This window comes from Hevea brasiliensis, chromosome 11 (genome assembly GCF_030052815.1).
Source record: "Hevea brasiliensis isolate MT/VB/25A 57/8 chromosome 11, ASM3005281v1, whole genome shotgun sequence".
Taxonomy (NCBI): domain Eukaryota; kingdom Viridiplantae; phylum Streptophyta; class Magnoliopsida; order Malpighiales; family Euphorbiaceae; genus Hevea; species Hevea brasiliensis.
Window position 1 is genome coordinate 66,215,610 of NC_079503.1, and position 15,099 is coordinate 66,230,708.

The 15,099-nt window shown below is 35.3% G+C and overlaps 2 non-coding genes across 2 annotated transcripts; one reads left to right on the forward strand and one right to left on the reverse strand.

The window, feature by feature from the left end:
- Positions 1 to 7,884: 7,884 nt before the first annotated feature.
- Positions 7,885 to 7,991, forward strand: LOC131170849 (small nucleolar RNA R71). Its single transcript, XR_009141614.1, has one exon. It is a non-coding gene; the product is annotated as a small nucleolar RNA R71 (small nucleolar RNA).
- A 6,507-nt stretch (positions 7,992 to 14,498) lies between these two features.
- On the reverse strand, positions 14,499 to 14,605 carry LOC131170813 (small nucleolar RNA R71). Its single transcript, XR_009141580.1, has one exon. It is a non-coding gene; the product is annotated as a small nucleolar RNA R71 (small nucleolar RNA).
- Between the last annotated feature and the right edge of the window lie 494 nt (positions 14,606 to 15,099).

Consider the following 15,099-nt stretch of genomic DNA (forward strand, 5'->3'; position numbering starts at 1 on the left):
GCTGGAACTTTCATTCCACTAACCATCTAAAGACAAGTTGGATTGCTTGAATAAGTGGCTTATGGAATCCAAAGACTGGTTTAAAAATTCAAAAATTTTAAATGAATGAATGAAATGCATGAGTGTAAATGAATAGTCAACCTATATGTAACTAAGTATGCTTAACTAAGTATATATGAAGCTATATGCAGTGTATATATGTGAATATGTACAAGTATGAAGTGATGAATGAGTATGTCACTATATGCAAATGAAAAGGAAAAATAATTTTTGCAAGGAAAAATAATTTGTGCAAAACTTTACCCTCTCCCCCATACTCAGAATGAACATTGTCCTCAATGTTAAAAGATTGCAAGGAATGGGATAATTTGGCTATATGTGCATAAAGAATTATTACCCTGTTGCATAAGCGATAGCACAACTTGTGTTGAAAATGACACAAGCTGAGATAAGAAGTGTTACCTCATTGAAGTGCAGCCAATTTAATTAAATAAAATTTGGACAGCTGCTGCACTCATTACAAAAGAAACAGTGCAATGGAATCCATTAAATCAATTAAACTCAAAAAGTTGAAATAGGAAGTTAAGCGCAAAAATATAGCCATCAAGTGTAAATCCGAAATAGCAAATCAAAGCAAGTGAGCAATTGTACTAAAGATATAAAAGAAAAATGTATGTTATGAGGAACTAAAAAAAACTGAATAAGTAAATGGTTAAAATAAAAACAACACAAGCAAAATATTAACAAGTTCAAAATACTAATTAACGAAATTAAAGACATGAAATGTAAATGGAGAATAAAAGCTGGTCAGTCGGGTATGAGAAGTCCTTTGCCCTTGCCATCTTGTGACGGTGGTGGTGCTTGTGGTGGCTGCTGTGGAGAGAGAATGTTCAAAATCAGTGCTTGGGTTGTTTCGATCTTCTCCAGCTTAGCTCGCACGACTTTCAATTCATCTTGCATTTCAGCACTTCGATCCAAATATATGTCAGCTAAATCTCGTAGTGTCTGAAAATTGACCTCTGTAATTTGCCGAAAAGAATAGATCTCATCACTGAGATTCTCCATGAATGTCAAAAGAGTTGCTATGGATGGTCCAGAAGCTGTTGATGAAGCAGGTTGAGCGGCTGGTGGAGCTCGGCGTGAAGGTTGTGTGGGAGGCTGCACAAATGGTCGCTCAGATGCTGAGGAGGAACTAATGGCAGTGGGAGAACCAGGTGGTTTGTCTGTTAGTGCAGGAATCTCATACTGCTTGGTAGCTTCATTTTTGATACAAAATTTTTGGTTGGCTAGATGAGGTCCATCCAAAAATAACAAACCAGTTGGAAGAGCAGGACACTTGTGCATTTGAGGATTAAACCCAAAATAATGTGCAATAGGTGTGACCAAGCCTCCAAAGACAATACTACCAGTACCCCTAGTGGTCTGGCGAATCACATGGCGGCAGAAATAATAACCAGGGGAAGCCTTTCTGCCAGTTTTTGCACACCACAAAAAGAAGAGATCATATTGTGACATTGTGCCAACACTGGATCCTCTGCCTAAAACTGTATTTGCAATTAGGCGCTGAAGCAATCTCAAGGCATGATTCTCAATCTTGGAGGCCTTACTGTGTCCTGGTTGAAATTGCTGCTTGAAGGGGCAATGCGCTTCCAAAATTCATACGCATTATAGTCCCATTGGTTAGTAGGTATTTTGAACAGACCATCAGGTGGAAAGCCAAATATATGGTGAAAATTATCCATAGACAGCACCCTATCTTGACCAAGGCATCTAAAATGGATCGTCAAGTCATTGTCCAAAGCAATTTTATGCTCATTAGTGGACAGGGAGGCCAGAAATTCCTGCACTTGTTTGAATCATTTGTCGGGCTGCAACCCTTGCCTTATTTTTCTTCATTTCGGCAGTAGGTAGTGTCCAATGTGTAGCAGTAGGCAAAGAGGAAGGGAATGCAAGGTTACCTCTAGATGTACAGGCGTTTGACACAGATTTGAATGCCACGTCGTTCAGCGGTAGCGGGCATTGGAGGCGGGCTTGGGGGTTGTTGTGCGGCTGGTTCGGGTTGTTTCCGCTTGACGCCGGCCGTCGATTTGTGAGGTTTGATACTTTTCGCCTTTTTCTTTTTGAGTGTGGCGATCGGAGCATTAGCAGAATGGGCCGGCGATGGGTCGGCGTGCATGGGTGGGGAGGTTTGGGGGTTGTTGTGTGGGGAGTGGGGAGGCGAGTTTTCGAATGATAATGGAGAGTCGGTCATGGCGAAATGGAGGGTCGTGATCGGGGAAAGAGAAATATGGGAAGAGTTGCGGCCGGTGAAGGTGACGGGAAAAATGGAGGTTACGGCAGGGAGGGTTGTGTCGGGGGCGATGTCGAGAGGAAGATGAGGGTAATGGGCTATCGGGTTAGGGTCTTTAGGTTTGGGTTGTGGGCTTGGGTATAGGCTTTTGGGTTTGCTGCTGGCCCATTCCGGTGAAGAGAGTTTTTATTCAAAAGGGTGCCCAGTGAACACAAGCGCGACACAAGCAAAATCCGGTTATGTAATCTGCTGCCCAATTTGACCAAATTTCATAGCACCTAAAAAAAATTGAAACAAAATTAGATTTCAAATGATTAAACCTTCATAACATGAATTCTAATTGTTCAACCTGTTATGTTCATTAAATACTTACACAAAATAATTTTTCAAAGCACCAATTCAAACACCCATTTTCAAATAATTTTCTTGTTAAACCAAGATGTTAAAATTTGAAAAATTTTCTCTTAAAATTAACCAAAAGGGCAATGAATCCAGCAATATGAACCAGCAAATACTCAACAAAAGAGAGATGAAAATTATAAGTGAACAAATTAAAAACCTAAAATTTAAAGCTAAAATTTAAAGCTAAATAAAATTTTTATTGCTCATTTGCTTGCAATGAATTGCATCCCATCTGCACAAGGAAATTAGAACAATGTTAAACTCTGAATAAGGAGTATAGAAAAACTTAAAACAAATGAAAGAAAAATTGGGAGTTATGCACAAAAATGCTAAGTTTAGGTTTTTAGCTTGACCATACTCACTCAAGATGTTATGGAGAATGAGAGAGATAGCAAGTTGCTATCTTCTCGATTGGCTCACCAACTGAATAGTGCCTCAACCTTTGCCCATTTACCTTGAAATTACCAGATTTTTCACCAAAAATTTCAACAAAGACCATGGGGAAAACTTTCACAATTTTAAATGGGCGGACCACCTTGATTTTAATTTTCTGGAAAAAATTACAACCTTGAATTGAATAAGAGAACCAAATCTCCTTCTTTAAAGTCCTTTTTCTTGATATGCTTATCATGCCATTTTTTAGTTCTTTCTTTATAGATCCTAGCATTTTCATAAGCATCAAGTCTCAATTCTTCTAATTCATCAAGTTGCAAAAGTCTTTTGTGTCCAGCAGCTTGTAAATCAAAATTGATTGTTCTAATGGCCCAATAAGCTTTATGTTCTAACTCTACGGGCAAGTGGCATGATTTCCCAAAAACTAACCTATAAGGTGTAGTTCCTATGGGGGTTTTAAATGCTGTTCTATATGCCCAAAGAGTGTCATCTAATTTAAGGGACCAATCTTTTCTGGACTTATTGACAGTTTTCTCCAAGATTTGCTTGATTTCTCTATTTGTGATTTCTACTTGGCCATTTGTTTGAGGATGATATGGTGTGGCAATTCTATGCTTTACCCCATATTTTCTCATCAATTTTTCAAATTGGTGGTTACAAAAATGGCTACCACCATCACTGATTATAGCACGTGGGGCACCAAACCTGGTCAAAACAAATTTTTTTAGAAATTTCACCACAACTTTTGCATCATTGGTAGGTGTAGCAATAGCTTCTACCCATTTAGATACATAGTCCACCCCTACCAAGATATATTTATTCCCATAAGAAGATGGAAATGGCCCCATGAAATCAATTCCCCACACATCAAATAGTTCAACTTCTAATATGGACTGTTGGGGCATCTCATCTCTTTTGGAAATGTTGCCTACCCTTTGGCACCTATCACACTTGCTTACAAAGTCTCTCACATGTTTAAACATATTAGGCCAATAGAAACCTGATGTCAAGACTTTTTCAACAGTTTTTGAGACACTAAAATGACCACCATATTCAGAAGAATGACAATGGTAAATAACATCATGCATTTCTTCCTCTGGTATACATCTTCTAATTATTCCATCATTGCATCTCCTAAACAAAAGAGGTTCTTCCCAAGAATAAAATTTAACATCATGCAAGAATCTTTTCTTTTGCTGCCAAGATAAATCAGGTGGCAAGACACCACAAGACAAGAAATTCACAATATCAGCAAACAATTTTAGTTCAGAATTCAACACTTAAAACTGCTCATTAATGAAAAATTCATCAATTGTCACACTTTCATCATCTTTATTTTAACATTTTATCCTAGAAAGGTGATCAGCCACCACATTCTCAACACCCTTTTTATCTCTTATTTCCAAATCAAATTCTTGAAGTAACAATATCCATCTAATCAACCTAGATTTAGCTTCTTTCTTGCTCATTAAATACTTTATTGCTGCATGATCAGTGAAAACAATTACCTTTGAGTTGACCAAATAAGAACGAAATTTATTGAGTGCAAATACTACCGCAAGGAACTCCTTTTCAGTTGTGGCGTAATTGACTTGAGCTTCATCAAGGGTTCGGCTTGCATAGTAAATGGCATAAGGTTTTATATCTTTTATTGGCCAAGGGCGGCTCCAACAAGAAACTCGCTTGCATCACACATGATTTCGAATGGCAAAGTCCAACTGGGGTTGCATGATAGAGTCATTGTTAAGGCCGTCTTTAACTTGCAAAAGCAACCATACAATCTTGATTAAAATCAAATTTAACATCATGATTCAAAAGATTTATTAAGGGTTTAGCAAGTTTAGAAAAATCTGAATAAATCGCCAGAAAACCAGCATGTCCAAGGAAACTCCGCACTCCTTTGATAGTGGTTGGAGGGGGCATTTTTTCAATAATTTCTATTTTAGCTCTATCCACTTCAATTCCCCTATTTGAGATTAAATGCCCTAAAACGATCCCCTCTTGGACCATAAAGTGGCATTTCTCCCAATTCAACACCAAATCATTATCAGCACATCTCTGCAAAATTTTAGACAAATTAGTCAAGCATGAATCAAAATTAGTGCCATATACTGAAAAGTCATCCATGAAGACCTCCATAATTTCTTCAATAAAATCAGAAAAAATGGCCATCATGCATCTTTGAAATGTGCCAGGCGCATTACACAATCCGAATGGCATCCTTCGATAGGCAAAGGTGCCATAGGGACAGGTAAAGGTAGTTTTTTCTTGGTCATCAGGATGGATTGGAATTTGAAAGAAACCAGAATATCCATCTAAGTAACAAAAGAAAGAATGCTTGGCTAATCTCTCTAACATTTGATCCATAAAAGGAAGGGGAAAATGGTCTTTTCTTGTGGCATTGTTCAACTTCCTATAGTCTATGCACATTCTCCAACCTGTAACAGTTCTAGTGGGTATCAATTCATTATTTTCATTTTTAACAACTGTCACCCCACCTTTTTTTGGTACAACATGCACAGGACTAACCCACTCCTTTATCAGAAATAGGGTAAATAATTCCAGCAGCTAGTAATTTTAGGATTTCCTTTTTCACAACATCCTTCATTGTAGGATTTAATCTTCTTTGATGTTCAATGGAAGGTTTACTATTTGGCTCTAGGAAAATCCTATGCATACAAACTGTTGGACTAATTCCCTTTATATCATCAATTGCATAATCCAAAACTCTTCTATATTTTCTCAAAACTCTCAACAATTTGTCAATCTCAATATCAGTCAAACATGCATTAATTATAACAGGATATGTTTCATTTGGTCCAAGAAAAGCATACCTGAGGTTGGAAGGAAGAGGTTTAAGATCTACCTTTGGGGCATCCTCTACCTTTAATGATGGTGGTTTGATCTCCAAATTTTGCACTCCTTCAAGTTGAAAAATTGTGGCTTCAGGATGTGGTGGAGAACTCTCCAAGTGTTGTGCAAAAGCAGCTATGTTGTGATTATCATCATCAATGCTCCCACCATGGACTAAGCAATTTTCAAGTGGGTCTTGTGGGTAGCTTTTTCTGAAATGCTCTTGAACAATCTCATCAATAATGTCTACCCGCAAACAAGACTCAACTTCTTCATGTTTCCTTTTCATGGCTGGATTGATGTTGAATATCATTTGATCATCTCCCACTCTAAGTGTCAATTGCTCACCCTTTACATCAATTAATGCACCAGCTGTTGCCAAAAAGGGTCTTCCCAATAAGATAGGAACTTTTGTGTCTTCTTCCATATCCAAAATGACAAAGTCCACCGGAATGTAGAATTTCCCCACCTTGATAGGCACATTTTCAAGAATGCCTTCCGGATACTTAATTGAACGGTCAGCTAATGAAAGATACATGTTTGTGGGCTTCAATTCTCCCATATTCAACTTCTCATATATTGAAAGAGGCATTAGGCTGACGCTAGCTCCAAGGTCACATAAGGCATTTGCCACACAATTATCACCAATATGACAAGGAATGGAAAACACACCCGGATCTTTGAGTTTGGGAGGTAACTTTTTCTGAATTATAGCACTGCATTGCTCTCCCAAGTTAATGGTGTCATAATCTTCTAGCCTTCTCTTGTTGGAAAGAATTTCCTTCAAAAACTTGGCATAACTTGGCATTTGGGATAGTGCCTCAGTGAATGGCACATTGATATACAATTTTTTTAGCACTTCAAGGAATTTGCCAAATTGTTTGTCTAGCTTGTGCTTGATGAATCTTTGAGGGTAGGGAAGGGTGGGTTTGTAAGGTTCAGGTGGGATGTATGGTTTCTCTCCTTCATCTTGCTCACTTTTGCTTTCTTCTTCTTTTTCATTTTTCTTGCTCTCAACTGAATTTTCTTCTTTTGTGCTCTCTTTTTCTTCTTTCTTGTTTTCACTCTCTTGACCAACTTTTTTACCACTTCTCAAGGTTACAACCTTACATTGCTCATGAGGGTTTTGTGGTTGGCTAGGTAGTTTCCCATAGGAATTGCTTCCTGATGAGCTTGCTTGTTGCGCCAATTGAGTCTCCAACATGCGGTTGTGGACTTGTAATTGATCCATGGTTTGTCTCATGTGTTGCATTTCTTCCTCCAATTTGCTATTCATCTTGCTTTGTTCAGCAAAAAATTTCTCCATCATGTTCTCCAAAGATGGCTTCGGTTCATGGGATGGAAGGGATTGTTGTGCTCTTGCTTGATATCCAGGTGGTGGCTGCCTTGTGGGCTGAAATTGAGGCTGAAATTGAGGCCTATTTTGCTGCATAAACTGCTGGTTATGAGCATAATTTGAGCTTTGGCCTTGTTGAGCAAAAGTTGCTTGTGGTCTCCATGTTGAGTTGTTCACATTAGAATAAGCATTTCCCATAGGTTTCTGTTGATAACCTCCTGCATAAGCAGCTTGTTCTTGCAAATAATCATCACTATAAGAAGAATAATCAACTCCACAACTTTGAGTTCCATTTGTGAAGGCAACTTGTTGCATAGTTGTAGGAGTTGAGGTTGTTGCCTTTGTGCAAAAATCACTAAGAAGCTGAGTCAACTGATCAAATTTTGCATTCATGTAGTTAACTGAGTCAAGTTCATAGATCCCAGCTTTCTTTGGCTCAAGTGCTCTAGGATTTCCCCATAAATGGGTATTATGAGCAATCTTCTCTAATAGATCATAGCATTCTTCACTTGTCATTCTCATGAAATCTCCTCCTGCTTGTGAATCAATTGTGTTTCTTATGGCTGGAGTAACTCTGGTGTAGAAATTCTGAACAATCATCCATTTCGGTATTTCATGATGAGGACATTGCCTTTCAAGCTCCTTAAATCTCATCCAAGATTCATACAAAGTTTCATCATCTCTTGGTTTAAAAGCTACCATCAAATTCCTCAAATGAGTAGTTTTCCCAGGTGGGAAAAATTGAGATAGAAAAGCTTGAGATAACTGCTCCCAAGTAGCTATAATAGCTTGTGGGAGTGAGTCATACCACTCCAATGCTGAATCCCGAAGAGAGAATGGAAATAAAGTGAGTCGAATCACTTCATCAGAAACTCCAGGTTGTCTTTGTGTACCACATATCATCAAAAATTTCTTCAAATGAGAATGAGGATTTTCAAGTGGGCTACCTCCAAATTGTGAATTCTGAACCATTTGAATAAGACCAGTTTTTAATTCAAATTGATTAGCTCCAATAATAGGTCTGTTATCTCTCACATCAGTACATCTAGGAAAAGCATAGTCTAACATGGATCTTCTTTGAGGATCATTTTGATTAATAACCACATTTTGCCCGTTTTGCTCGTTTCCTCCATTATCTCCACCAATAGCTCTATTTTGATTCTCCATATTTTCGATTGTCTCCTCTTGCTCAAATATTTGTTGTTCTTCTTTTTCTGCTTCTTTTCTTCTCTTGTATTCCTTTTTGTTGGCTCGACAGAATTTTTCAATTTCAGGATTGAACAACAATTCGGTGTCACTTGTGCTTTTCGATCGTCTCATAAACAAGAAAAGTACCTGAAAAACACAAGGAACAATAGTGAAAATAAAAGAAAATAAAAATTCTAATTAGCTTAAAACAATTAAAATCCAACTTAAAACAAACAATTCCCCGGCAACGGCGCCAAAAACTTGATACGGTGTGTCCGCAAGTGCACGGGTCACAGTAGTATAGTTTTAAAAATTGATATCGATCCCACAGGGAATTGTGCTTAAATTGGAAATAAAAGTATAAGCAAATTAGAATGACAAAAATTAATAGATATTAAAAATAAAATCTAAAAATTAAAATTAAGACAAAAATTAAAGATGTAAAATGAAATTTGGAATTAAAATTGGTATTTGAGGAATTAAAACTAGATCAATCAATTAACTAAAATTAATTAAACTAGATTACCCAAAAATTAATTTGAAATATCTATTTATGAAATTGAGAGGAATTAAATCTAAATTCAATAAAAATAAAAATAAAGTGATTATAGAAATTAGATTTAAATTGGATTTAAATTTAAATTGCTATTTATGAGGTTTGGAGGATTTATATCTAATTTCAATGAAAAATAAATTGATTCTAGAGATTGGATTTTCAATATTGTTTGCATGTGATTTTTCCCTAATTTAGCCAAACACATGAGAATTGCAATTTTGAGGGAAATCAATTCTTAAATTTTTGAAACCTTTTTCAAGCATCTCAAAATTGGTTTTCATTAAATCAAACCTGTTTTCACGGTATTTCAAATCCAACACACACCCAAATACTGCTCAAAATGATTTTGGGAAAGTTCCCCTTAATCTTCTTAGCTTATTTCTAACACCAAGAAAATAAAGTTTATTGCAAGATTATCCATCCCCAATATTCACTTTTCAGTCCATCTATTAAGGATTAAAACTTAACTTAATGAGGGCCCATTCATCAAGCAAGGAAATAAGCACACAAGCAATAAATCAAAATATAACAATCTTCATTTAAATGGCTAAATCAGTTCAAAACCACAAAACAAATCAATATTTACAAACCCATCTCTAGAATCTCAATCAACTACTCACAAATCATTGTTTAAAAATAAACCCAAATGAAGAAATGAAGAAATAATGGAAATGTAAGCTAAAATGGGTAGAAAATCCCAGAAATTGCAGAGATTCTCACTGCACAAAAGTGCGTAAAACGTGATCTGCATTCTTTGGAAAAAGATGCAGAAGATGCTCCTCCCTTTCCCTCTTTCTATCTTTCTAAAAATGACTCCCTTGCTCTCTATGAAAAGAAAGTGATAAAGGGCACTTTATATAGGCAAGGGGACTGTTCTAGAATGGGTAAAAGGGGGAAGGATCCAGAGAAAGTGAGGTAAAAAGGCTGGAGTAACGGAAATGCCACGTCAAAAATTTTCCAGTAAAAACGACATAAGCCGAGTCAGTTGTATCGCGGGTTGTGTCGCTCTCGGCGTGAATATCTGACGGGTTTGTTCAGAGTTTAACATTGTTCTAATTTCCTTATGCAGATGGGATGCAATTCATTGCAAGCAAATGAGCATAAAAAAAAAAAAAAAAAAAAAAAAACATTTCATGTCTTTAATTTCGTTGCTTAATTAATTAGTATTTTGAACTTATTTAGTTAATATTTTGTTTGTGTTGTTTTTCTTGAACTGTTTACTTATTCAGTTTTTTTTTTTTAGTTCCTCATAACGTACATTTTTCTTTTATATCTTCAGTACAATTGCTCACTTGCTTTGATTTGCTATTTCGAATTTACACTAGATGGCTATATTTTTGAGCTTAACTCTCTATTTCAACTTTTTGAGTTTAATTGATTTAATGGCTTCCATTGCACTGTTTCTTTTGCAATGAGTGCAGCAGCTGTCCAAATTTTATTTAATTAAATTGGCTGCACTTCAATGAGGTAACACTTCTTATCTCAGCTTGTGTCACTTTCAACACAAGTTGTGCTATCGCTTATGCAACAGGGTAATAATTTCTCTATGCACATATAGCCAAATTATCCCATTCCTTGCACATTTTTAACATTGAGGACAATGTTCATTCTGAGTATGGGGGAGAGGGTAAATTTTTTGCAAAAATTATTTTTCCTTTTTCATTTGCATATAGTGACACACTCATTACTTCATACTTGTACATATTCACATATATACACTGCATATAGCTTCATATATACTTAGTACTTAGTTGCATATAGGTTGACTATACATTTATACACTCATGCATTTCATTCATTCATTCACAATTTTTGGATTTTTAAACCAGTCTTTGAATTCCATAAGCCACTTATTCAAGCAATCCAACTTGCCTTTAGATGGTTAGTGGAATGATAGTTCCACTGGTACAAAGTCTTAAGCATTATTCTTTCTCTTACTTAATAGCTGAAAATTAATACATTCATCTAGGTATGCAGATTCTGATTAGTTATTTTGAGTTTTGAGTGTCTGGATAAGCCTTTAAGGAAGAAAATGGTCCTTGTCGTCTCACCATTCCTAGAACAAGCATCTTAGATCTTTCAAAGCGAAATTTTTAACTTGCATTTGATAAGAATATGATTTAGGCATTTATTCATATTTTAAACCTCGCATTTAGCCTTAACCTACCTTAATCTCATTTTAACCCTTGCAAACCCCCTTGAACCTTAATTCCCTAATTTCTTTGGAACCCAAATCATTTACCTAGCCATTAAACCTAAACACTACCACCTATCTATGAGAATAGTATTTTAGCAATTAAGTGCATAAAAAAATGATAATATAAAAATAAAAATAAAAATAAAAATAAAAAAAAAAACTTGGAGGATTGAAACATCTTGAAAAGTGCTAGAGTAATTGTGAAAAGTTGATAAAAAAAAATAAATAAATAAATAGTCACAAAAATATCCCAAAGGTAATTTTGGGTGTGACGTGAAATAGGGACACATACAAAATAAAAAAATATATATTATAAAAGTAGTCCCTTTATTGTGTTAGCACTTAAGATTCATTGTGAATTTCTTTCCTCTTGATAAAAAAAATTAGTATTATAAAAAAAAAAAAAAAAAATGGATGCACTTTGAGTTTCATGATTAATATTATTCTCATATTTTGTTTACCTTATTCCCTTTCTTTGTTAACCACAATTTTACCCTATTAGACCCCATTACAACCCTTAAAAAGACCTAATGATTCTTTGAAAAATGCTCGTTACATTAGTAGAGTTAGATCTTTTATGCTTGCATATGGGTTTGGCAATATAATCTTCCATACATTACTCACCATCTATTTGAGACACATTGGCTATCTATTTCATTTAGGTTTGTTTTGGCACAATTGACTCTTGTAGTTGGTTGGTATTTGTTGCTTGGGTTGATTGGTTAATTCTTAGCTATTCTGTAATAGTTGAGAGTGCTTGCTTCATTCTTTGTGCTTTTGCTGGTGGGAATTTGGAATGTTGGTGGCTAGAGGTAAGTTGGTAGTTTGGATTAGTGAATTTTGTGTTTTCAAAGACTGATTCTATTCCCTTCCAAATGAGTTTTAATGAAATTTTGCTTGAGGACAAGCAAGAGTTTGAGTATGGGGGAATTTGATGCATGCATTTTAGATCATCATTTAGGAGTAATTTTTGCACATAATTTACCCTTATTCATAGCTATTATTTTAGATATTAGTATATATTTAGTCAATTTTACAATTTTCACATTTCTTAGTTTAATTTTTGGAATTTATTTGCTTTGTAGGTTAAACTGAGAAATTTGATGAATTTTGATCAGAGTAGCCATTTGGAGGAGATTAAAGTCGAATTGCAAAAAATTTTGAAGTTGAGTTAAAAATGGCCGAGAGCGACACAACCTGCAGCACAACCGAATTAGCTTATGTCGCAGGTTGTGTCGATCGTCAGATATTCACGCCGAGAGCGACACAACCCGCGACACAACTGACTCGGCTTATGTCGCTTTTATCGAAAATTTTTGACGTGGCATTTCCGTTACTCCAGCCTTTTTACCTCACTTTCTCTGGATCCTTCCCCCTTTTACCCATTCTAGAACAGTCCCCTTGCCTATATAAAGTGCCCTTTATCACTTTCTTTCCATAGAGAGCAAGGGAGTCATTTTTAGAAAGATAGAAAGAGGGAAAAGGAGGAGCATCTTCAGCATCTTTTCCAAAGAATGCAGATCACGTTTTTTGCACTTTTGTGCAGCAGAATCTGCTGCAATTTGCTGGGTTTTTCTACCCCTTTTAGCTTACATTTCCATTATTTCTTCATTTCTTCATTTGGGTTTATTTTTAAACAATGATTTGTGAGTAGTTGATTGAGATTCTAGAGATGGGTTTGTAAATATTGATTTGTTTTGTGGTTTTGAACTGATTTAGCCATTTAAATGAAGATTGTTATATTTTGATTTATTGCTTGTGTGCTTATTTCCTTGCTTGATGAATGGGCCCTCATTAAGTTAAGTTTTAATCCTTAATAGATGGACTGAAAAGTGAATATTGGGGATGGATAATCTTGCAATAAACTTTATTTTCTTGGTGTTAGAAATAAGCTAAGAAGATTAAGGGGAACTTTCCAAAAATCAATTAGAGCATTAATTGGGATTTTGTTAGATTTGAAATACCGTGAAAACAGGGTTTGATTTAATGAAAACCAATTTTGAGATGCTTGAAAAAGGTTTCAAAAATTTAAGAATTGATTTCCCTCAAAATTGCAATTCTCATGTGTTTGGCTAAATTAGGGAAAAATCACATGCAAACAATATTGAAAATCCAATCTCTAGAATCAATTTATTTTTCATTGAAATTAGATATAAATCCTCCAAACCTCATAAATAGCAATTTAAATTTAAATCCAATTTAAATCCAATTTCTATAATCACTTTATTTTTATTTTTATTGAATTTAGATTTAATTCCTCTCAATTTCATAAATAGATATTTCAAATTAATTTTTGGGTAATCTAGTTTAATTAATTTTAGTTAATTGATTGATCTAGTTTTAATTCCTCAAATACCAATTTTAATTCCAAATTTCATTTTACATCTTTAATTTTTGTCTTAATTTTAATTTTTAGATTTTATTTTTAATATCTTTTAATTTTTGTCATTCTAATTTGCTTATACTTTTATTTCCAATTTAAGCACAATTCCCTGTGGGATCGATATCAATTTTTAAAACTATACTACTGTGACCCGTGCACTTGCGGACACACCCTATCAAGTTTTTGGCGCCGTTGCCGGGGAATTGTTTGTTTTTAAGTTGGATTTTAATTGTTTTAAGCTAATTAGAATTTTTATTTTCTTTTATTTTCACTATTGTTCCTTGTGTTTTTCAGGTACTTTTCTTGTTTATGAGACGATCGAAAAGCACAAGTGACACCGAATTGTTGTTCAACCCAGAAATTGAAAAATTCTGTCGAGCCAACAAAAAGGAATACAAGAGAAGAAAAGAAGCAGAAAAAGAAGAACAACAAATATTTGAGCAAGAGGAGACAATCGAAAATATGGAGAATCAAAATAGAGCTATTGGTGGAGATAATGGAGGAAACGAGCAAAACGGGCAAAATGTGGTTATTAATCAAAATGATCCTCAAAGAAGATCCATGTTAGACTATGCTTTTCCTAGATGTACTGATGTGAGAGATAACAGACCTATTATTGGAGCTAATCAATTTGAATTTATTCAAATGGTTCAGAATTCACAATTTGGAGGTAGCCCACTTGAAAATCCTCATTCTCATTTGAAGAAATTTTTGATGATATGTGGTACACAAAGACAACCTGGAGTTTCTGATGAAGTGATTCGACTCACTTTATTTCCATTCTCTCTTCGGGATTCAGCATTGGAGTGGTATGACTCACTCCCACAAGCTATTATAGCTACTTGGGAGCAGTTATCTCAAGCTTTTCTATCTCAATTTTTCCCACCTGGGAAAACCACTCATTTGAGGAATTTGATGGTAGCTTTTAAACCAAGAGATGATGAAAGTTTGTATGAATCTTGGATGAGATTTAAGGAGCTTGAAAGGCAATGTCCTCATCATGAAATACCGAAATGGATGATTGTTCAAAATTTCTACACCAGAGTTACTCCAGCCATAAGAAACACAATTGATTCACAAGCAGGAGGAGATTTCATGAGAATGACAAGTGAAGAATGCTATGATCTATTAGAGAAGATTGCTCATAATACCCATTTATGGGGAAATCCTAGAGCACTTGAGCCAAAGAAAGCTGGGATCTATGAACTTGACTCAGTTAACTACATGAATGCAAAATTTGATCAGTTGACTCAGCTTCTTAGTGATTTTTGCACAAAGGCAACAACCTCAACTCCTACAACTATGCAACAAGTTGCCTTCACAAATGGAACTCAAAGTTGTGGAGTTGATTATTCTTCTTATAGTGATGATTATTTGCAAGAACAAGCTGCTTATGCAGGAGGTTATCAACAGAAACCTATGGGAAATGCTTATTCTAATGTGAACAACTCAACATGGAGACCACAAGCAACTTTTGCTCAACAAGGCCAAAGCTCAAATC